This window comes from Cardiocondyla obscurior, linkage group LG05 (genome assembly GCF_019399895.1).
Source record: "Cardiocondyla obscurior isolate alpha-2009 linkage group LG05, Cobs3.1, whole genome shotgun sequence".
Taxonomy (NCBI): domain Eukaryota; kingdom Metazoa; phylum Arthropoda; class Insecta; order Hymenoptera; family Formicidae; genus Cardiocondyla; species Cardiocondyla obscurior.
Genome location: NC_091868.1, coordinates 785,607 through 809,160, shown reverse-complemented (window position 1 = coordinate 809,160; position 23,554 = coordinate 785,607). Strand labels below are relative to the sequence as shown.

The 23,554-nt window shown below is 39.4% G+C and overlaps 1 protein-coding gene and 1 pseudogene across 7 annotated transcripts in view; both read left to right on the top strand.

The window, feature by feature from the left end:
- LOC139102746 (cyclic nucleotide-gated channel alpha-3) overlaps positions 1–23,554 on the top strand; it is a 136,124-nt gene that overhangs the window by 75,423 nt on the left and 37,147 nt on the right. The gene's annotated exons all lie outside the window — the stretch shown is intronic.
- Positions 6,248–17,433, top strand: LOC139102748 (uncharacterized; annotated as a pseudogene).

The window sequence follows — 23,554 nt, the reverse complement described above, 5'->3', positions numbered from 1 at the left end:
GCGGTCACTTCAATTTGAAAATAATCACATACCGAATAATCGCTCGGGCATTTTCCGTTTCCCGCTGCTTGTACCTTTCAGTCCGTTATTGGTTTCTAACACTCGGCTCTACAAACCGTCTACATTTTTCGCTTTTATATTAAACGCCACGTGGCGGAAAATTGTTGGAATACGCTTATCCGCGGTTTGAGTTTGCTGAAAAGGTTACGGTTTTTAATAATTACTGTCGAATAAATTTTGATAACGTTATCAAGTACTGCGCGGGGGAATGCGACGAGCGCGGGAATGCGTTTAAAAATGTAATGATCGATAGACGCACGGTTGATCCCTTTAATTTAATAGCACGCTGGATTGCTTTGAAATCATTAGCGAACAAATCAAAATGCATAATTACAATATATCATCTGTTTTAATTATGAATCAACGCGATGTATAATAATGAAATAACAAGAGGTATTTAGCGATTGTTTAGTCCGAAATTCTCAATTATGGTCGAATGTGTGTGGCGCGTAAACGGTGTTTGTACCTAGAGAGTTAATGATAATTGAATTCACACGAGTGCTTCCCGGGTTAACGTTTTCTTTTCCCTAAACGTCAGTAGAGTGGCGGACGCTATTACGACAATAACCATCGACGCTCGTAGCCTTCCTTGGCATTGTGCCGCTCGAGATACGCTAGAATTGTAAGAGATATTGCCAAGAGACTTTCCATTGTAAGATAAGCTTCTTGCGTCGTTGTTCGATTACCGCAAAGTATAGGATACTTACCAGGATATTTCGCGGTGTTACTTTATACCTTCATATGTTAGGTACTTTTTTTTATCTGAGGAGTATGCCCGCGATACGTTCCTCGTGACTATTTTTCCCAGCGACGTGAAACAACGTTCTCTCCAGTCGTCTCGCAACTGTTATAACATTAGTCTCCGTCTTTCTTATGTGGAAAATAATTAGTGAGCATTGAAATGACGGGCCTCGTGCCTCGAGATTGGTTTGCCGTTTTTCACGGCTCTTATAATTTACCTCGTCTGCTTTGTTCAAGGAAGTTATACTCGACGACGTGAAACTAAACAGCGCGAAATTATTATTTGTTGAAATTAGGGCTTCTACTTGGTCAATTGAAATTCTTTTTAGTGGAAGTTTGCATATCCTTCTACCCTCGTGGAATAAGGGAAGCCGCCAGAATCGATGTTTAATGGCAATCTTCGAGGATCGTTGAGCAGGCGGAACGCGTTCTCTTTACTTCTCCATTATGTCCCTGAAAAATTTCCCCGGCGTAACGACGGAAGAATTTGACGAAAATTAATATTCGAGAAAAATCGCGCGCGCTCGTATTTAATTTCACTTTTAATACCTGCCTCGTCTTATATTTTCGACCGCGCTAAACGACGATGACGAAAACTGGGGGAGAAAAAAAGAAAAAAATTATTTGGGCCGCAGAGCGAGCACCGTACGTGCGGGAAAATTAAATTTCGTTTGTACATCGCGGCTCTCTATTTCTTAATACTATGAAAATTTTCATCGAAATGTCATTTGTTGTATCAGAGAGAAATTACATTTTCCTCTACAACAAAAAGAAATTAAATTGCATTTTCGTTGCTCTTTGAGTCCCGACAGCGACAAAGTGAATAAAACGCTGCGAGACAATGACGTATTTGACAACTTATAAAGAAGTTATATATTCAATAATTACCTGTCTATCGATAAATATTACTTGTAATGTATATTGTTCATTTTCGCTTATTGCACCGTCGGTACGAAATATCACGTAATCGATATATCAAAGCAAGCAAAAAGTAACGGGCGCAGCTTTCTTTTTCATCGACCTATTAAATATTAAAACGCGTAAAATCACAATTATTTTTTGGAGTTAACGAGATGACAATACGTCACGGTAAGAATTAAAAAAGCTTTTAATGTTCCTTTATGAGATTGAACAGTTCGATAAAAATATAAATAAACGTTAAAATTGTAATTAAAAAAAAAAATAACAAGAAAAAAGAAATAAATAAATAAATAAATTATGCGACTTGGAATAAGATTTATTCAGGAATTATAAGGCAAATAACGCGCTGTTACTATTATCAAATCTCTTTATGTAGATTTCCTATTCCCGTAAACCAATTTAAATTCGATGTGCCCCGGGAGGAAATCTTATATACAACGTAGAAATTGCGAAATAGGAATTAATACTATAAATGTAATTCCATAAGATTGTGGAATAAAATGCAGAACGTTGCCGCGGTAATGACCCTCACGTTCCTTTACTTTTGTAATTTTCCCCGTGGAATTAAACGAAGGCACAGCCGATTAAATATGAAACGCAATAGAATAATCGTCTAATTTCGCACTCGTTCACTTTTACCTGCGTAAAGTTCGTTACAAACAGCGATCGTTATTGCGCCAGCAGATAACAATCGTATCAAATTTCTTTTAATTGCTTCACGTACGGCAAACACAATACAAACAGAATATTAAAAAAAAAAAAAAGGGAGAAAAAAGAAATTGGTGTTACGCGTGAATTAACTGTTAACGATCGCTTGACTGCGTTATTATACTCTGTGCGATAAAAAAAAAGAAAATTATTTAAGGAGCAGAAAAATATCCGGGCTATTAGTAGATTAATAAACAGATTTGCTCGAACGAGAGTTTTAAAACGACGATCTAGGAGCTCGATAAGTGATCGCTATTCTCGGAATCGCGATAAAATACATCTTGTGTATTTGTTTTGAAGGAGGATATGCTTCGCCGAACGCATAAAATAAAACGTAAACAGTTCAACTCGGCGTCGAGCTGGACGGTACCGAGAATTCCGGTAGGAGAAGGACAGTGGTCAGTTGACGATCGGGCCTATTGCCGTCTCACTCGCTGAACTCGGTTCTCTCTTTCTCTCCAAGGGCCGAAATCTCTAACGGCCACTTCAGTCCAGTCGCGGAGCCTCGGGCGTGAAGACGTGTCGTTGATCGCTCCGCGACTACGCGGGTTTTCGATCGCGGATAGGATTGCGTCGCGTACGAATTAATGTCGACGTCGTTGACCAGGAAACGGACGATCGTTTCCTGCCCGCCTGAGTTCTCCCGCTCGTCGTTCTGTGCTCCGTTTCGTTCCTCGAAAAAGTGCCTCGGAACGGCAAGGTTATGGCGGGCGCAGCGCGCGCGGAGCGTCCGACGTGAATTGCGTCGCGTATCACTCGGGCATTCTCGACTCCCGGCTTCCATCATAATTTTTTTCGGCAAATTCCGACGTGACCCATTACAAATGCGCGGGATTTCGTCAATGGCGGCAGCACCTAGCTCGTCTTCTTCGTCGCGGTCGTGAGTCCCGTCCCCGTTTTCGACTCGAATGGAAAGACTCGGAGGATGCGAGCAACGTCACGAATATCGCGAGTGCAAATTTATACGACGAACAATCGCTCGCCGGGGCCTCGTAATTTCAATCGCGAAAAATCGCCTCGATAATCCCCACCGTCGTTCCTTTCGTCGTTCGTCTCTTGAGTGATAGTGTCAGTGATTAGTGATACGGATTATTAAAATAAAAAAAAAGCAGAGCAGTGTAATACAGTGTAGTGTGACGTGAACCGCTACAACGTTAGGATAATCCAGAGACTGCCACGGGACGGAAGGAAGGAAGGACGGAAAGACGGAAGGACGTAAAGACGGAAGGACGGAAAGACGGAAGGACGTAAAGACGGAAGGACGGAAGGACGGAAGGATGGAAGGATGGAAAACCTACCTGAATGATGCAAATATACGTGACTGACAACACGCCACCGGCCGTGGATCACCCAACTGTAAATATTATAAAGAAATTATTATAACTAATTAATATTCAAATATAATGACGCTGCACATGGTTCCCTCCAGTAATTGATGAACAGAAAAATAAAGCGCGCGAGTAACGCGGATAAATTCGACCGCGTTTACGCCGGTATCGATAGCAGAGTATTTATTAAACGTTCCGAAGTTAAATAGACGCAGATATCATCTGAGAACATTGAGAGGTACTCGCTGAAATAATTCGTCAAGCTCTATTTCCACTCGCCCAACAATTTATCTCCACGGTTACCCGACGAGTTTTCTAATTTGTCAGAACTACGGCGGAATGTTTGCCCTGTTGTTTCCTAATTACAATTGGCTATCGTTAAGCGGTCGCGGTCGTCGATGAGCTCGCGGAAATAAACGGGGCCGGACACTCGTGACGATTTAGATGCTGCCCAAGCGAACATTGTCCCGCTCGCGATCGCCGCAAAACTCGCGATTACACCGGGCCGCGATGCCCGCGCTCCGCGAAGTTCACTTTTAATTGGCCGGCATTAAATAGTTGATTAGAATATTGCTCTCGCGGCGAGGGTTAATTGGAAATAACGGCGCATAGCTGACATTCATTAGAGCGAGCGTGGCGAGCCGGTCGAAAAGGGACTTTGTTCCGAAACTTATCGGCGCGTACCGCCGCGCTTATCTCCTGGAACTTTCGAAATAAAACAAAATACATATAGAAAAGCGCAGAACGGGGAACGGGGCACTAAAAAGATAAAGCCCACATTGCCGCGAAGAGAAAAAGGTAGTAAAAGCTATTACAAGTTTTTCTCGGGACTGTCTAAATAAAGTTCTCGCTAACAAGATGTAAACAAAACTCTAAGTGGATATACGGAAAACTTATATACGTACATTTTTATCGTGTTTCTATAGTCACGGTGGAGTTGCTAAGATATATAACAAAGTACAAATTTGATTTAAGTTCTCGTTCTCGAGTATACATTTCTTAACGGCACGTCCTTAAATTGCTCGTTTTTACGTAATGCGCGCCGCTGCATTTACGACGTCGCGTCGTCGAAAAAAAAAAAAATCGCACGTCGCCCCGCTAACCCTTCGGATCACGCGTTACGCAAATACGCGTGCGAACGTACGTACACATGTGTTTAATTCTTTCTGCTGATATTGATCATCAAACAGTCATGTTCCGCTCTCTTTTACCGCTCGTTCAACTGCGGCGCTTACCGCAAATTGCAGCTGTTAAATTGCGCAAAATTAAAACTCGCCCCCGATCGAAAGCTTGAGAATACGCGAAATGTTAAAAGAATTGTTTCGCTTTATGTTAAATATTTTTTTTTTCTTTTCTTTTAAATATCATATTGAAAATTTTATATTGTTGTGAAGTTTGGAACTTTATCGTCGAAAGTTTTGATTAAATTTTATTATGAATGTTCCGCGAAAAATACGCCTGAAGTTACAGGTCGGCCGGTGTAAGTTTTAGTTAAAATATCTTTCTATTCCGAAGTATTTCGCAGCATATTTGAAATTCATCCTTTTTGAGAGAGAAAGTGAGAGAAAGAGAGAAAGAGGAATGACGCGTTTACAATTTATCTCTTTGTCGACGCGAAGGGAATTTTCGCTTACAAATTATCCGCGGATCGCAATAAGAAGAAAATACTGTAAATTACTCAGCTGTGACCAATCTCTCGACGAGATTAGTCGAGATAATTGGATGGTACCCGGCAGCCCGAAGGCAAAGCGCGAAACTACGCGAGAAACATGAGGCGGGATGACGTTGATTTTATGAAATTAGGCGGACAAGGTAAATCGAGAAGCGATAAACCTACCGCTAACGTGAACTTTGACAGTACATTGACCCACGCTTGTCCAGCTGTATAGACGTAGTATGAATCAATATTAATTCTGCTAATTATGCCCTATCCTATTACGATAGTAATAGCGATAGTAATATCAGTGCGCCGAGAAACAGCCGTCATTTACGCCGAACAAACGCACCTTACGCTTTAATTAATTAGGATCATTAAAGTCCTTCCCACTGCAACGTGCTATTGACCTCGTAAATATAATGTTAACTTTTTATTTTCTATTTTATTTTGTTTTATTTTATTTTTTGTTGAACGCGAAACAAACGTGAAGTTAAAAAAAAGTATTTAACTGGCCGGTAACGTAGCTGTTAAAAATTTTAAGACTCCGCGAGTCTCGAGTTTTTCCTTGCGGATAAATATTCATTAGGTTTTATATGTAACAGGCGCGTTAAAAAAAAAGCTATCTTGGTACATCTTGGGGATTACCAAGACTGTCTTCGTAGCGAACCTCAAAGTTCATTCGACTCGCATGCGTAGTTTGCGGCGTCATAATTTAACCGGTGTATTTTGCGAGCAACTAAGGGCGGAGCAACATCAATTTCCTTAATTACATCAGTCGTGTTCTGATATATTAGGCCAGTAATTTTGACGTTGTAATTTCGGGAGCGGCCGTTACTCAGCTTCATTGCCTAAGGACGGGCGCAGCTCCAAACCGAAGCATAAGCTTTGAAACTAAATTCCATGCACCTCGAAGAAAAGGACCCGCGCGTAGATTTGCGTACTTCTAAAATGAAAGAAAGCTTCAGCTTGAGCGATATTTCGAATAATCAGCGTAAGTTTGAAACTGTAATTCGGTTTCCTCAATTTACGGAGTTATGCGAAATTGTGTAATTAAAATTCTGCACGAAAGGCTTTTATATATAATATATTAAATGCAAACTCTTTTATTGTTTTAATGCGTAACACGCGCTATAAAATAGCGAGTTTATTATTCTACAAATACCGTGTAAAAATCTGTTACAACACGAAGAAATATTTCGCGACTAATTTTCTTTTTTTTTTTCTTTTTACTAAAACATAGATATTTATAGACGCGTTAGTTTCAAATAATCTCGAAACAATTATAAGCACGAACGATAACTGAATACTACTCCGTTTTGTATATACATTCATATTTTTATATTTACGAAAAAAAGTTAAAGGGAAATTACGGCACTCGTATCTATAGAATCATCCGTAAAAGATTACATAGAAAAGTTTTATCAATTTATCAAAGAAAGTATATTCCAAACATTTACGAGCGTATTTTTCAGCAAAGAGGATTGGCAGAAAGCCTTCTATTGCATTTATCAGTTTATATTCGCGTCGCGAATGTCAATGCTCGGCGACGGTAACAAACATGTTGTGATCGATTTATGCGAATTACGTAGATCGTGCAGGTGTCGCGGGTCGGAAATATGACGGATACAAGCGCCGGACGTGATCCGCGCAATTACGGCTGCGGTTATTCGATAGATCGGTACAGAGTATTTCGCCGGGCTTAAACGGTAACTTTGTATCGCGTCCGCGCGCGGGTAAAGCTCGCTAAGGGTTACGTTCCGGGTACACCGCGGAAGAAAGCTCGGCGACGAATATACTGAATTTGATTTCAAAGCTTTAAAGTACGACGCGGCCGCCGCAATTCCCGAAATTACCTTCGCATTGTCGCCTGCAAACAATTGGCGTTCCCTGGCAACGTTACGTCGCGACACGCATATTGATGAATCTATAATTGAAGCGATAAAGACGTAAAAGAAGCTAACGCTCGACGAAGGATTATATTACCGTGAGAATGGAAATTAACTACGTTGCATTGCGAAACGCATTAAACGGTAGCCGAAATATTAATCGCTTTCGTTTCGTCGTGCCTCGTCTCGTTATTTTTTTTATTTTCCTGCGTGGAAAATTCTCCCGCCCCTCGACTCGGTTAAGAAGCCCGCGGCTTACGACACTGCGCGTTGAATTTTTATCGAGCGCATGAATAACGTGATTTCAACCTAAGCGTCTTGCATGGACGCGTGATGAGATGTAATTAACGCTGTTATTGAATGCGTCTTCCGCGAATAGAGTAATTAATGGCGTTATAGCTCCGGTCCTTTTAGGGGACCGAAGTAAAGTTGCCGGAACCTCAATAATTGTGCCGTCGGTCCACCCTGCCGTGAGTAATTAACATCGAACGATAAGGATTGAGATCATCGTCGTTTATCATCCTTGAGAGGGCGCGTAAAAGTCCGTGCTTGCACGTAAAGTTTTATTTAAAGCGCGAAACCTTGGAAGCCGTTATTTACAGCAAGGGGATTCTTGAAAGAGAACCGCGATTGATATAAAAGAGATCGAAGTAAAGATTGAATTGTTCTTTTCCGACGCCTATTTTGTATAAGGAAGTCTTGACGTTTTATTATTTTTTTTATAAAATTTTTACATCATCTTTCAGTTATTCGTTTTTTTTTTTTATATTAAATGAAATAGTCCACAAATATGTTCTTTGAATTAAAATTTTATTTTATTTTTTTTTTTTTTTTAAGCGACAATGAAACGACGAAATATATTTTTATCGCTTTCGCAGTGGCACACATGAAAGTTCACAGTTTCGACTTGCCAAAGTGAGTGAGCGATGCATGCAAAGTGAATGTTTTAAATTACATTGTACCCGTTAACCATGATTCGGTCAGCTCGTGGCTCTTTTTGGAAAAAGCGAAAAACGGGTTTCAGAAAGTATTACGCGCTCTCTCGCTAAAAGTTTTATCCGCTAAATTACATTTTCATCTCCTGCTGATAACTAGGTTCCGTCAGTTTTCCGCGGTTGAAAGAAACGAGTCATACAAAAAATAAAAAAAAAATAAAAATTTAAAAAATTAAAAAAAAAATTAATTACAACGGTAGACATTTACGACGAAGACGTAACTTATTCGATCAGCTTTTTCCCCTTCACTTGCATCGCGATTCGCGATGTCTCCCTTACTGTATCTCGTTTGGCATAAATTACATGCCGCTGTGTCGCGGGTTAACTCGGCGGCGGAACTCTCTCGTTGGCTTCAATGCGTCGAATCGTGAAAAAAAAAAAAAAAAAAAAAAGAAATGAAAAATAAAAGGAATCCCGAATACGGACGACGGGTACGACATCGCGTCGGCGACACCGTAACGGTCATGCTACATGGTGCGCGAACTGGTCCATGCGTCTGAATAATATATGGCGACCACGATGCTGGGCACCCCGCAATGTCGCAGCGTCATTACACCGGCTTAAGAACACGTAGCCGATACTTCGTAATCGTTAAGCCACCGATGGTCTAGCCGTGGCAACGGCTTTATTGGATTCGCGCCGGCTTTACGACGACTGTTGCACATAGCTGCAATTGCTAAGCACGTCTGCAAAAAGTATCTAGCCAACGGTGGCCGCGGTAGAAATATTTTAGAAAGAAATATAATAATTTTGCGACATTTTGAAAACGAATTAAAAAAGGAAAAAGAAACTTTTTTACGAATCACTTTTAAACGAAGTTATTAAAATATATTGAGATATTTATAGTCTTTGCAATTTTTCACAAAGCGAAATAATTAAATTGAATTAAATTAAATTATAATTTATACTCATTCTTTTTCTTTTCGAGTTATTCATCTCGAAATAATTTTCCGTAAAGTTATTAAGAATTGTGGGTTTGGTTGGTTCAATTCTTATACTAATTTAATTACGCGTGTAATTTTATCAATGGCAATTTATCATTTATACTGGCGTCTGGAAAGTTTGTTCGGAGTAGAGAGCAATGTTTCTCGTGCAGAATTCACTCACAATAATCGATTAGCTGATTCGTTGGAGCGACGACGCATTGTAAGCCGGATATGCGTAAAAAAAAAAAAAAGAAAAATTAATTTGAGTGTGCTTCGCGGCGCGTTTGTTTTCCATTTACGTAAGAATCAACGGCGGCGGCGCGCGGAAAATGATTTCCAAGTTAATCCGGTGCATTAATCGAAGCTGAGATGCATATCGCGGTGGCAAATGCGGTGTCTCCGCGTTTGCGGCACGTCCGAAACACCATGCCGCTACGTTTGCGGTTCGGCCTGGTTGGCACCGTGTCGTCCGATAATTCAACATTTATTGCATGACCGTGATACAACGTTCTGCTTATGAATATTCCTTTGTGCGGGCCATGGCTGTGCATCCTCATTAACTCCTTCGATACACAGTTACCCGCCCTCGCGTAGCCGACGACCAAACATTGATAGGCTATGCATTCCCGTTCATCGGTTATACGCTTATCGATTTCATTATAGATACCTCTTGAATTATAGGATCACGCGAGAATATATTTAAATTAGCGGCGGTATCCGGGATTATAATCCAAAAAGTATAATCGCTTAATTCAGACGGATGTTGAGTAATTAAAAAAAAAAAAAAATATTTGTTAAAGGCTTATAAACGCTGTTGTCAGGGGAAAGTACGTCTGAAGGTAAACACCAGTACGTTGTCAGCATCATTATGCAATTGTCTTGCGAAGCTATAAACTCTCGAAATATCTTTAGCGAGGCGGCAAGTGCCGCTTAAATGACGAACAGCTTGTTCGCCGTGCGACGGTAATTTCGATGCGTTAATTTCGTTAAAATCGCGCAAACGTCGTCGCCGAGAGTGTTCCGCGTGCGCGTACTTAAGGGTAATGCGTTGCTCCAAATTGCGCGGTACGTTAATCGCGGGTTGATGCGGCCGGCCGGAAAACGACGTTAAAACTCCTCGTGCACGTTAACTCTATCGGATTTTCGTGGGTTTGCTTTGGTACGGTGCATTTCGTGCCATGGCAGCTAGCACTTTGACCGAATTGTGTAAATGCACAACGACGTTATCCGTCGAGTCAAAAATGTCGCTCGTTAATCGGTGATTGATATTGATCTCGTTTATTTCGTGCAGAAAAAAAAGAAAAAAAAATTTGTGCACGTACTTGCAAAAAAAAAAAAAAGTATAAAGGGATCGTATCTAGATTAGTGATAAATAACATTGATAGGCAGTTATTGCTATCAGTTTCTGTTTTAGTATTTTAACAATAATCTCTTTTATCGATTTATCAATAGCCATCTTATGTTTCCGTATCTGGGGAACAAATTTTTAATTTAATGCATACACATTAGAGAGGTCTAACGAATACCGATCATGTAAATTGCTTTATATTTATATACGTAATAAAGCAGGAGAGCTTAGTGACGGTTTGGACACAATTGCTATTTTATTATCTTTTTTTTTTTCTTTTTTTTTTTTTTTAAATAATATTAACGAAACCGCGCGGAGAGACTATCGGCGTTTCGCAGAGCTTTCAACTAAATGAATGAGTACATTAACCTTTTCTTTGACAGAGAACAAGCCGTCCTACGTACGGCTAATGAAAGAACGCCACGGTTCATAAAACGTAACAGCGTAATTTCCATTGTACAACGATTTTCAGGAAATATATTTATGAATGAGATGAGGCATTAATTACTCCGGCTTGTTAATAAAAGTTGGATATTGTATCGCGTATACCGCACATGCACGCAATTTCATTAACGGCGATGTCTTGCGTGGGCTTTTTACTTAGGATTACAAGACTCCACTATTACGTTATCTCTCCGAAACGAGTGGAATTTCTTTAAAGTACATTTCGCTAGTTACAACGTACAATAATAAAGTCAGCGCGGTTATTAATATTTCGTTAAATATAATTAATGCGTATATTGTACGCCACGAGGAAGTGACCCGTGCGGGCTTTTGAACGAACATTGAATCGTAATAAGTATTAATACGATTAGCGTCAGCCTGATGGAAGTAACGTTAAACTCGGTACTCGCGCGCATTCCGCCTCTTTGTCGGAATACGCAATAATAATTATATATCCCATTTTCCCGTTGGAGATACGTTGTTAATCAAAATTAATCGACGGAATTAACCACGTAACCGTAATAACAATATTCTTCTAGGCAAATTGATATCGCGTTTGTAACGTTAAATTTCGGGGCCGAAATTTGCAAGAACGGCCGATCGAATTTCGTTCAGCAGGCGCAAAGCCGTGGCGGTTATCTCACGCATTATTCCGTTCGAGTGGCCGAAATGGTAATAGTTAATTAATTAACGATTAATCGATTGCGGTCGCGCAATGGACGGGCGTGTATTTTACATTGGCCGATGGCAGTTTCGATCATCGCAGCGCTGCACCGTGGCTTCGATTGATTACGTCCCTATGTGCACAAAGCTGCAAATCGTTAACTTTGAACATTCGCAAACGCAAATGCAAACGTAAATCAAATCGCATTAATTAATGAACGGAGTGAGATTACAGTAACCCCACTTTCTATTATACGACGCGAAAGCAGAAAGTTCGCAGTTCATTCATTATACAAATTGCAGCAGTGTTACGTTTCGATGGAATCTCTCCGCGTAGACTAACGCGCAGTCTGTCCGCACAATTAGCATTAAATGTCGCACTCTAATTTCTGCCTCATGCTTTAATTCAATGTGGTATTCATATTAGATTAATAAATTTCAAAATCAGAGAATTACAATCGTTGCAAATGCAACGGGAATATGCAAGTCACATTTTACACGTCTATGAAAATGTCCCACTGAAATTTGTCATAATTTGCAAAAACAAAAGTCATTAATCAAAAGAATAACGTCGTTCAGATTGCATCCTAGTGACATATGTATAGAAAGTTTAGGATCAAAATTTGTTACATTTTTTTTTTTCTGAATTATTATAAATTGTTGACGTAAATAGTTACAGTCGGTAATCGCATTAATTGCCTTCGCATAACGTCTATCAAATTCATTCTACAGATTATTCTTAAGTGAGTATAACTCTCTAAAGTATTTATACGATAGAATAAAGAATTAGTTCGGAAAAATAGTGTCACGTGCGGGTGTCACGTAAAATTATAACCACTCTCTCTTTTTCTTCCTTTTTCTCTCTCTCTCTTTTTTTAAAATATCTTTTCGCACGTATGTTTTTACCTCGAAAGAAGCGTGAAATGTGTGCGAGACCCCCTTGAAACTTTTCGATCCTCCCGCAATAGAGGTTGTCGGATTTGAAGGCGCCGGGGATCGCTTTTAGGATAAAAATCGCGCATTTGAAATGACGGAACGTAAAGAGACGAACCGTGAAACGACCGAAGGACCCTCACCTACGTCGAAATCCGTTTCGTCCGAAGTACACGCTAAGGACGTACTCGAGAGTTTTGCTTGCGATCCTTACTGCCGCAATTTCAGCCTGACTAAAGATCCGACATTAATCGTGCGTAACGATCGAAATCTTTCCCCGTGACGTTCTTCTTTCACTTGGACGTGATAAAAGAAAAAAAAAAACGCGCAACTGATTTTTCTGCTGACATTTAATCCAAGTCTTTCTCGACAATGGCATTCCTTTCTACTTTTTCTTTTTCTATTTTTTCTCTTTTTTTTCTTTTAGCAAATTTTAAATTGTCATTTCAAGCATCAGCTGTCTTAAACAATTCCTTTTTTTTTTTGTTCTTAATTATTCATCTATATACATTTATGTATCGAAAGCACATATGATTACAAAACGATTAAATTATATAAAACTTAATATTTTTCAAATTTTCGAATATTCAACAATATATGCTAATTATTATATCACGTTGCTGTAGGCCGTACATATTTTTAATATCAATCCGATATATATAATGCCTGTCATTGGCTGCACCAAGGAAAGCAACTGCAAAAAGGATGCATTTTTGAAAGCTAGGCAGGTCGAAACCGAGCGCTCTTCAGGTAAAGCTCGCCTTTATCCCGCTTTGACTTCGCGAACATTATTCGAACGAGGCAACATTTCCCTCGCGCGAAAATATTATTCCACGCGATTCCAAAACGAGTCGAAGAATACAGCTATTGTTTTACGCGAGATTAGGAAACCCACGTAAACAAGGGGACAGTACAGATCCGAAAAAGATTAAGAAAACGACGGTGCCGTCAAACGCGGTCCCAGATTTACCCGGAAAACCTGATAACGTAGCGCGTTACGCATCCGGAAATAAACATCTGGACAAGCGGGTAGCCGTACTTGAGGAACCGGCCGCGCAAAAGGATCTCGTTGAAATCCCGCAGAGCAACGACGACAGTTCCCGAGATACTTGTCCAGACTCGACAAGCTGATGTTCCAGAATTGTTCGCTGACGGTCAGGAAACGAGAACTGAGAGTCAAACGCGCGCCTCGGGAAATCCGAGATTCGGAGTTTCGCGAAAGTCAAGACGTGATCTAAAGTACCGGGACAAAAAGCCGAGGCGAAAATTAACGTTTAACGCTAATTTGGTATTCTCTTCGCTTCGATAGCCCGCGGCAACCCAAGTAAGACTCTTCGACGTAATGAACGACGCTTAATTAATTTGTTTAATTCGGCTCAGGCAATTCGCTTAATAATTACGCGGTGTTTTTTTTTTCTCCTTTTTTTGTTATTAATTTTTTTTAAAGGAATACGTGACAGGAGTACATTTTATATTCAACCCATTTCTCGAATATAGTAATTAAAATTTTTTTAATATTATATTTACAAAAATTTAATTTTTGCTAAAGTTAATTTGAAATTTATAAAGAGGAACTTAAACATCATATCAAAATGTATTATTTTCTTTAATCTACGATACATGAAAAATTTTTAAAGATATTTAGAATTTTAGTTAAGCGTTTTTGTACGCTATCTCACACCTTTGTGCTTAAAAGAGCTAGATATCCGTGCCATTTCCCATTTTGTTTTTTATATCTTTTTTTTTTTTGTAAATGGAAAAGTACTGAATGCTAATTCAATTCACAGTTGAATACATATTAATTTTCAAGCTAAAACTAAAATTTTCTAATTAAACTTCAATTAATTTATTCACGAAAGTCTTTATTTCATCTTGCGTCATTCTTCTCGGTGTTTCTCAGACGGCGTACAGTTTTATTTCTTCCGCGTCTCTAATTACATCCTCGTTCGAAGACGATTCGATACACGCGAAGCTGATTCCAGCTGGTTCCGAGCCCTCGCAAAAACAAGTAGATACGAAAGAAATACCTCTCCACTTAACGACGGATTACGGGGGAGAGCGACGAGTCGCAAGGGTAAATTTGCCAACTACCCGAGTAATTAAGGGCATCCCAATTGGGGATTCTGGGTCACTCCCCGTTCTAGTAAAGCGAGAGAGAGAGAGAAAGAGAGAAAACGGGAAAAAACGAAGATAAACGCACGAAGTCGCTTACTGAAGTCGTCCTGAACAAACTTTTCGTCGTCTTCCACGCCATTATATCGCGATGAGATCAAGCTAAGTCAGCGACGTGATTTCATACGGCGCGATACTATCAAAGAGCTTCATCACGAAAAAGCGCGCATAGACGATCCTGATTGTCCCGATCCGATTGTCTTGATTACCGGCATGATGAACGACGAAGGTAAATCCTAGGCTAAATTGATTGCTAAATCGAAATTTCTCTGTATTTACGGGGTAATCGCGATCTGCCCATCAATTACCTGCCGGTGATTTCAAACATTTGTCGACCGCAATTTCGTGGGGCAGAAAACGCGCTTGGGACATTTCATCACGTGTAAATTATTTTCCATAATGCAAGATATCTCAAAATAATCATTAAGCTCACGTAAATTCGCATCTAAAAACTTGCTTGGGAAAACAATCCCAAGAATAATAATATGATTATGCGTGGCATACGTTTGCACTTTAACAAATTGAGTACAAATCTGTAGATTGATAAATTTTGATTTAGGCCGGTATTAGAATCGAAGGAGAAGATAAACGGGCTCGTCTCAAACGTTCCGTATGTTTCCGTAGAGTCGATCGGGTATCAGACTGTCAATTCTAAGATGATAAAATCAGAAATGCCAGATGGTGCGGAAAACTCGTCGTTACCGACAACAACGATCGAGGAAACGGGAGAGAATAATCTGGCGGAGGGGGGCGACGGAGGTTCCGAGTTTGACGAGGAGAAAAACGAAAGTGAGATTATGAACGTCGATTTCAGGACGCTTTGTCGACAGCAGCTATCTCTCGATCGACATTGTTCGCGGGGGAGGGAAAAAAAAAAAGAAACACATTCGCAAACGGCAGCTTGAGGCGTGTATACACTTAGCGAACGAACAGCTGACGCGTAAATTCGCAAACAAATCTAATCGCCTGCAAAAATAACAACGTCACCGACAATTGTTTCGCCGAGTGTATGCGCGCCTTTGTTCGAAAAATAAGGAGCGCGCTTTGTATTTTTGTTCCGAGAAACTAATGCGAATCGCCGGGTGCTTGCCGGCCGAGGTTTTATATATCAAATTGGCACGCGTGTTCATTCGTAATTGCACCGATCCGGTAAATACTGTAACCACGATGCGCCGCATTCTATCTTACCGCGGTATTTTCTCTTCGTTTGCAGGATACCAAACAGCCGTATTTACATTGGCTACGTTTGCCGTAGTTTTCGTGCTGTACGTTTCCGTGGTATACAGTCTGAGCAGCCCGCCTACTCTATCCCGATGTTAATTCCTGTTTAATTAACTAAGATAAAGTATCACGCATCTTGTGGGTTATCGAGTTACGCATATTAAACGCAAAATTATTATTTAAAAGCGAGCACTTTTCAATTAAATTATAATATCTACATGTAATCAGTAATTCGTATTTCATTACGGTTTTATAAATGTTTCATTTTAATTGCTCTTGATGTAGGTACTTGTACGCTTCTCTCAAATTACTACGTTTAACCGTATAATGTTACGTCGTGGTTTGATTTTTTTTAATAACTTGACAAATTTCTGGGTAAAAATGATTTAATTGACTCAAGCGGAGCAGTCTGATTCTGAGAAATTAATTAAATTTCCTCAGCTTTCCTCGGCTCGCTACATGATATAATATGTGAGTGTGATTTTATCTTTTCTCTCTCTCTTCCTCTCTCTTTCTCTTAGAATAGAAAGGTATTGTCTCGCGTAAATCTGTCTCTTACACGTTTTAACTTGGAATTACTCTCGAAAATACATTTTGAAGGACTTGCATCAAACTTAATGACCGAAGTTGCTATAGCGTTCTCGTATTTTACAATAAAAAAGAATTTCAAGTGTACCGATTACGCATTAACGTTTAATGTGCAATTAAAAAATATCGCGTACTATGACATTTCTGGATGAAAAGTTTTTCTCGATTTCATGACAAATATTAAAACAGCTTTACAGCCTTTTACGAAAATTGATATCGTAAAATATCCGAAGAACTATCTCATAAAATATCAAGAGAGAAAGAGAAAAATATATTTTTTGAAAGAATACACGTTTTATGACTAGCTACCTTGCGGATAGAAGATTGCTTTTACTCGCGCAATGCGGGGTTGAAGCATTGTGAAAACGTTGGTAGCTTCTTAATTAAAAAGAGCCTTAGTGCTTTTCATTTGCATTTTTATTTCATAAAATTGCAAATTATAGCAACGTTCTTTTCTTACATGTTGCATTATTTGTTTTTTACTTTATCATTTACGTATAATTAACGTTATTTTAAAATATAATTTATAAGGTTTAGAGTCTGAAAACACGCGTGTTCTTTTTTTTTTCCAAAATTCTTAAAAATTTTAACCATATTAATTCGCATTCTCAATAAAAATTTTAATTGATTCTTTTATATATATTTTCAAACATATTTATGTTACCTAGAGCATTTTTATTTAAAAAAAAAAAAATTGTATAACTCTAAAGCAATGCCATTGATCACAGCAAATATTATTATCTCGCAGATCCTTTCTTTTGCGATGCAATCAATACATGTTCCATATTCTAAAAATTCGTTTTTTATTATTACTTTTTTTTTTTAATTTAGCGAAAACATAAGAATGTCTGTGTGGGGTATTAAAATTTTCATTTTGACGTTTTCAATTAAGCGAGATACCGAGGATTGAAAAACTATCGCGTATGTATCAGCACGCGTTCTATTTTAGTCTCGCGACTAGTTGACGACGGTAGCGAAATAGACGGCACATTTGGATTTGAAATTACCACTTAGACTCCCGCGGATTGGATTAAATTGCAATCTGTGTCGTGGCAGGACCTGCCATCCTGAATTATTAGATTACAGCGTCTACGACGACACTTTCGTGTAACTGCACGCTCGTAATAGTTGATCGAGAATCCTCGCGTGTGAAACATCTTACACTTGCTCCATCTCTTTTCGTGCAATACTGCCCATCATTAACGCGCCGTAAAAAGAATAAGACGCTTCACGGGAAATAAATAAAAAATTTATATCGCGAATACCATTTTAAACGATATTATTACGAAACGTGCGGGAAAATTTGCGTCTGAATAATTAACCCGGTTGCAGTATTATTTTCACATTCCTAAATTTATTTTACCTCATTTTTTTCTTTTTTTATTTTTTTTTTTTTCGTTAACATGAATTTTAGATACGCTTTATTAATGAAAATAACATCCAAGTCTTTTTCAACTGCTATCCATTTAATTATATGATTATTATAAATTAATTTTATTTCATTATATCGTTATGATTTTACATTGCATAATTAATTACGAGTTCTTCATTTTCTACTACTTGCAATTTAATAATAATTATCTACATTTTAATCAAAATAACTTTTTATAACTATTTTAATTAATATTGACTACGCGCAACAACGTAAACATTAATTTTCATTCAAGATTTATTGCAAGTTGAAACTGCTTTAATAGTTTACGATACCGGGCGATGTAGTACTCGTAACGGTAACGTATGCCTAATGTTACTGCTTTATTCGGATATTCGAATGCTGCATAAGCTTCGCTCGGAAAACAAATATATGCGGGAGTTTACGCAACACGTACGAAAAGCGATGTCGTGCAAGTGTTGTGCATTGAAGTGCAGTCGCTTTAATTCTATAATACGTTAAGTCGCACGGTGAAAAGTAAACTGCGAAAGACACGATATCGCCGATGAGAAACGTTTCGAAGAATAACGTCGATAAAATGTCACGGGTAAAACGATTCGAGCTATTTGTTCGTGAAAATTTTTTTTTTCTTTCTTTCTTTTTTTTTTCTTTTTTTTTGTCGTATGTATGAATTGCCACTATTCGAGTGATATATCGATGAAATACATAGCTCGGGCAACAGGGATTTAGTGGCTGACTCAGACCGATTGTTTCCACTGTAGAAGTAGCGATCCTTTCGCTTCCTAGTCAGACATTCGGTTATGCAACGACTTCGGAATTCTTGCTTTCCCGATCGCGCCGTAATTTTCGAATTTCGTTCATCGATATGCATGTTTTTAAATCGCCTGCTCGAGTCAGGCGGCTTCTGCTCGTCAATGAATATTTTAGCGCGTCGCTCACAATTCGATGTACCCTTTGCGAATTCTACGGTCGGTTCCGGAAAGAGGAAATATTTATAGAAATGCAGGCGGACGCGAAAAATTCCAGCGCGGCGAAATGATGCGCCGACGAAAGACCCGGGCTCTATTTCAGATTTATTTTGATGTATCGTTTATTGCGCGACTGCCGAAGAACGGATTTCGGCCTGCGGCTGATAAGATTGCGGTTTGCTTTGAGAAAAGGAGTCGCGCGGAGGGCGAGGAAGCGCCGCTTGTTTTCGTATTGACGTGGTCCTTACAGATGCAATCCAGTACGCTCGATAACGTTGTACTTTCGTAGAAGTTCCGTTTCGAAAATTTTATTTCAATGCCGTGAAATAACTACGCGTACTTGTTTTAATTAATTGGATTTGAAAGCATCAGCCATTCAGCTGTACGGATCAAACATTCTTACATAGTATTAATTAAAATTAATGGAGAGCACATGTCTAGTTTTTTTTTTTTCTTCTTTTTTCTCTCTCCGTTCTTTAAAAAACCGTGTTATACGTGTAATATATGCGATACTTGCGATATCCACTTGGCATAAAGCTGTCAAATGAACGAGTTACCGTCGAAATCGTAACTACCACGTGCATTCAGCCGAGCTCGATCGTCAAGCGAATATTTCGAGATATATCTTTCCTCTCGAGATTAGAAATCAGCTAGGACAATATCGTGGTTTTGCTTCGCCGGGATTTCCGGTGACTTCTTTTCTTTCTGTTTTTCTTTTTCTCTCTATCCGAATCTTCCTGAGGCATCTGGTGCAAAACAAAAGTTGCAACAATTTTTTTTTAAGCAAACTTATTCGTAAAAATATATATTATTTATGTGCATATAAAATATACGCATATAATTCACAAATATGCATATAATAAACATATACATATTGGTAGTTATAATAAATACATGATCGTAGAGCTCGTTGTAGAAACAGGCGAGCGTTTACGCATATAATATATGTGCATACGTCAAAGGGAATATCCGATTAAATCAGTTGGAAATTGTTGTAATCTCATGTCGCACATGGTTCTCTGCAGTATCATTATGATTAATATATCCACTTGTGATATCGCAACGACCAATGACACGTGTTGTTTTTATTGCCGGTATAATAAGCGCGATTGCAGAGGAACCACGATTTTATCCGCAAAATAAATATGAATGAATCCCCGGATTACAATTATATATCACTCACACGTTCGTCAAACGTCTGTAAAACAGCATTTTCCAAAATTGTGCTTTTTCTCTTTTTTTCTTTTTTAATTGACGAAATAGAGAAAAATTTTTTAATATCCAAATAAACCGCTAACAAATCCCCCGAGTGGAAATTTATCTAGCTCATCTGATTTTGCAGCTAGCGGTTAGATCGCGCAGATTAAATGTATTTCTAAATTAAAATTGTCATTTAAAAAAAAAAAAAAAAAAAAAAATATGTCTTGTATCGGTCGTCTGGTCACTGTTTAGCGCGGACTGTCCATGTATCTAAATATTTTTTGTCCCGACTATCCTACTGCACGTCCTGACCTATCTAACGCGTGCTCGACTGCCGAATTCGCCAGGCAAACCGGTTCTTGCCGTCCGCCACCCGCGCGTCCTCCACTTTGCGAGCTCGGAACGCGAAGGCTGCTGGCCGATGTAAACACACGCACGCACTCACCCTACCGCGGCGGTCTGCGGGCCCGGCTTGACATTCGTTTGCGATAGTGATAACGGGATATTATATTTTTTATCCGGTTACAACAGTAACGCGCGTATTTGCACTGATCAGCGTAACTAACAATATATCGAAAAAGTTTTGAAACTCGATCGAGAAAGCACGAGCGTAAAAAAACTTTAAAAAGCACCTTTCCATAAGAAATAAATTGCATTAAGGTAATATTTGGAATTATATTTTTAGAAGCACTTTTATAACTTTTTACGATATACAATTGCTTCGAACTGATTGAGACAATTTTTTTTTCTTTTTTTTTTAACTTTTGCGAGAACTTCTTCGATTCAATAATTCGTAAAAATGGTGTCTCGTTAGAGAATTCCACTGATTTTTTTTTTTTATTATTCTTAAGATTAGCATACTCAACATTAATAATGACGTTACGTATACTTTTGAAAACTTTCATCAAAAAACTCATGTAAGTTAGTATATCTCAAAGAACAGTAACGAGATTTTCCTACAAATTTAGATAAATTTTACCGAGTCAAATGAAAAACGCGTAAAGTGCGACACATCTGCAAAAATTCTTGCTGTGGCTGCGAACAAGTTTTCATTTATGAGAGATCGTGGCAACATTTTATTTGGGACGTTTGCGAGAGGACCCTTAGCAATCCGGCGCGCAGCATTTCTAAACGATTCTTATGTAGCGTTGCGTCGCGGAAAATCGAAACCTGACGAGTTCCGAATCTTCATCGAGATTTCAGATCTCGAGAGCGGCGACGTAACATTTTCAGCGGACCAACCGTGAATTTCCATCGATGTAGTCATCGGTGAACGGATCTGCGGAAAATTCGCGGATTGTGCGTTTCCCTTTTCCTTCTTTTTTTTTTTTTTTTTCTCACGACTCTTTTGAAGAGGACTTATAAAAATAGGATTACTTTCCTGTTTTTATTTCTCGGATATATATTCCTGCGTTATATCGTTATCTCCGTGCTTCGGCTTAGATTTTTTTTTTAAATCCGTCTTACATTCACGCAAGTGACCATACCCGAGTGAAAATTCGTCGTAACTACGTACGTAAATCTTAGAGGATGGACTACCACTTGATCTTCGATTTCTATGCAGAATCGCTTGGATAAGAGCATCACGTAGCGATGCTACTCGATCAAGCTTCGTACCGCGATATTTCTTTTCAAAGAAATTGCTTTTGCATTATCCTTTCTCCGTGACCACGTGGAAAAGTCGCAGTACGGCCACTCCGACGTAACCAATCGCCCCGAAAGACACGCCGGTAGAGGTGCTTACCGATTTCCTTCGAGCGTGAAAATTCTTCGTTCCTTTCTCTTTTTCTTTCGTTTAGCGAGCCCGGTTTATTTTCGCCCCGTAAAAGCGGTTAGAAAAGTCTCTAAATTTGGTTTTGGCGAGAAACGCGCCGATCAGCTCGCGCGTATTTCGATCCCTGAATTTCCACCTTCGCGCTCTCCCGCCGCATTGCTGTATCTCCAATCGATCGTGAGGGAAATTCAACGTGATCCTGTGGGAAACGGGGTGTTTAAATATATCTGCATAGGTAATACAGGGACTGAAATTGCCGTTAACCATTCTCGCACTCTCCTTTTCTTTCTCACGACTTCTCTTTCTCGCTTTCCCGTTCCCTTTCGCTTGATTAAGATTTCTGTGCTCCCCCCCCTGCGGGTAACGAGGAGGAAATTGTCGACTATGATGTTCCCCGTCCATGCCGAAGTTGCGGTTAGCACGATGACGCTGGAAAGAGACTCGTTCTACTGGCGATTAAACTTGCTCGGTTATATCGATTCTCGATTTTTCGCCGACTCCTCTTTACAGGCCATAGAAATCTACGTACTCTACTCTCGCTTGCCAAGGCAAAATCGAACGAAAAATGATAATAATTATTGACCTTATGTAACAAACGTTACATAATAACTAATTATGTAATAATTATCGTATAATTTATCTCCAAGATTGGCGATATCGCCGCGACGTTATCTGACAAATAACTTGTAAATTTTAGTTCCTTTTTTTTTTTTTTTTACCAGCGCAAGTTGAATTAATTAATCACTATAACGATCCTCGCGTTTTATTACAACGAGAAAAGAAAGATAGAGAGATAAAAAGAAAAATCAGCAAATAGCGTTATTATAATTCAACAAACAAAAAAATAAATATTTTATCGACGTAAAAAGTTGAAGGATCCACAAGAAACTCGCGTTAATGCGGGTCTCATTACGGCCACGGTGCATTACGCACTATCGTAACAGCGTCGGGTTAATATCCACCCGCTGTGGCAAACTGATGGACCGACCCCCTCAGCCTCTTCAACCCTATCGCCTGGTTGCGCCGCGCACTGCGGCGTTACGGCCGCGCTATCGGGTGCAATGTCCTTACGGATGGAAATTGTTCCACTTTACGGCCGCGCTGCCGAAGGACCCCAGGGTGAATCCGCGAAGGACAATGCACTCTTGCCTCCTACCCCCGTTAGAAACGCGAAACAAGTTTTTGCAGCTGCGTTTTCGACAAATCGGCGAATACGGATGCGACGCACGATCTCGCACATTATTACGGCGCGAAAATCCACACCTGCTATGCTGTTATTTGCATAAACACGAGGGATACAGCATGGTTTATTAAGATGCGTCCTGAAAAATCGCGATTCTCCGGATCATATTTCGCTCCGATCCTCAATGTAGAGCTTTTTTTTTTTTTTTTTTTTTTCTTCTCACTTTCCTCCCGAAGAATGTAAATTACCTATATTTAGCGAAGTATCGCGAGGAAAAGTCGATATTCTACGTGTACACCGGCGATATATTTTTCTGAAATATTTCTTCGTGCACGCTATTCCCCCGAGGTAGCTCCCTCGCGTAAGGCCGTCGACGGAATTTTTTTTAACCGAGGCAAAAAGCAGCGGCAGCCGCGCGCGGTAATTGAGCGCCGCGGCGATTCCG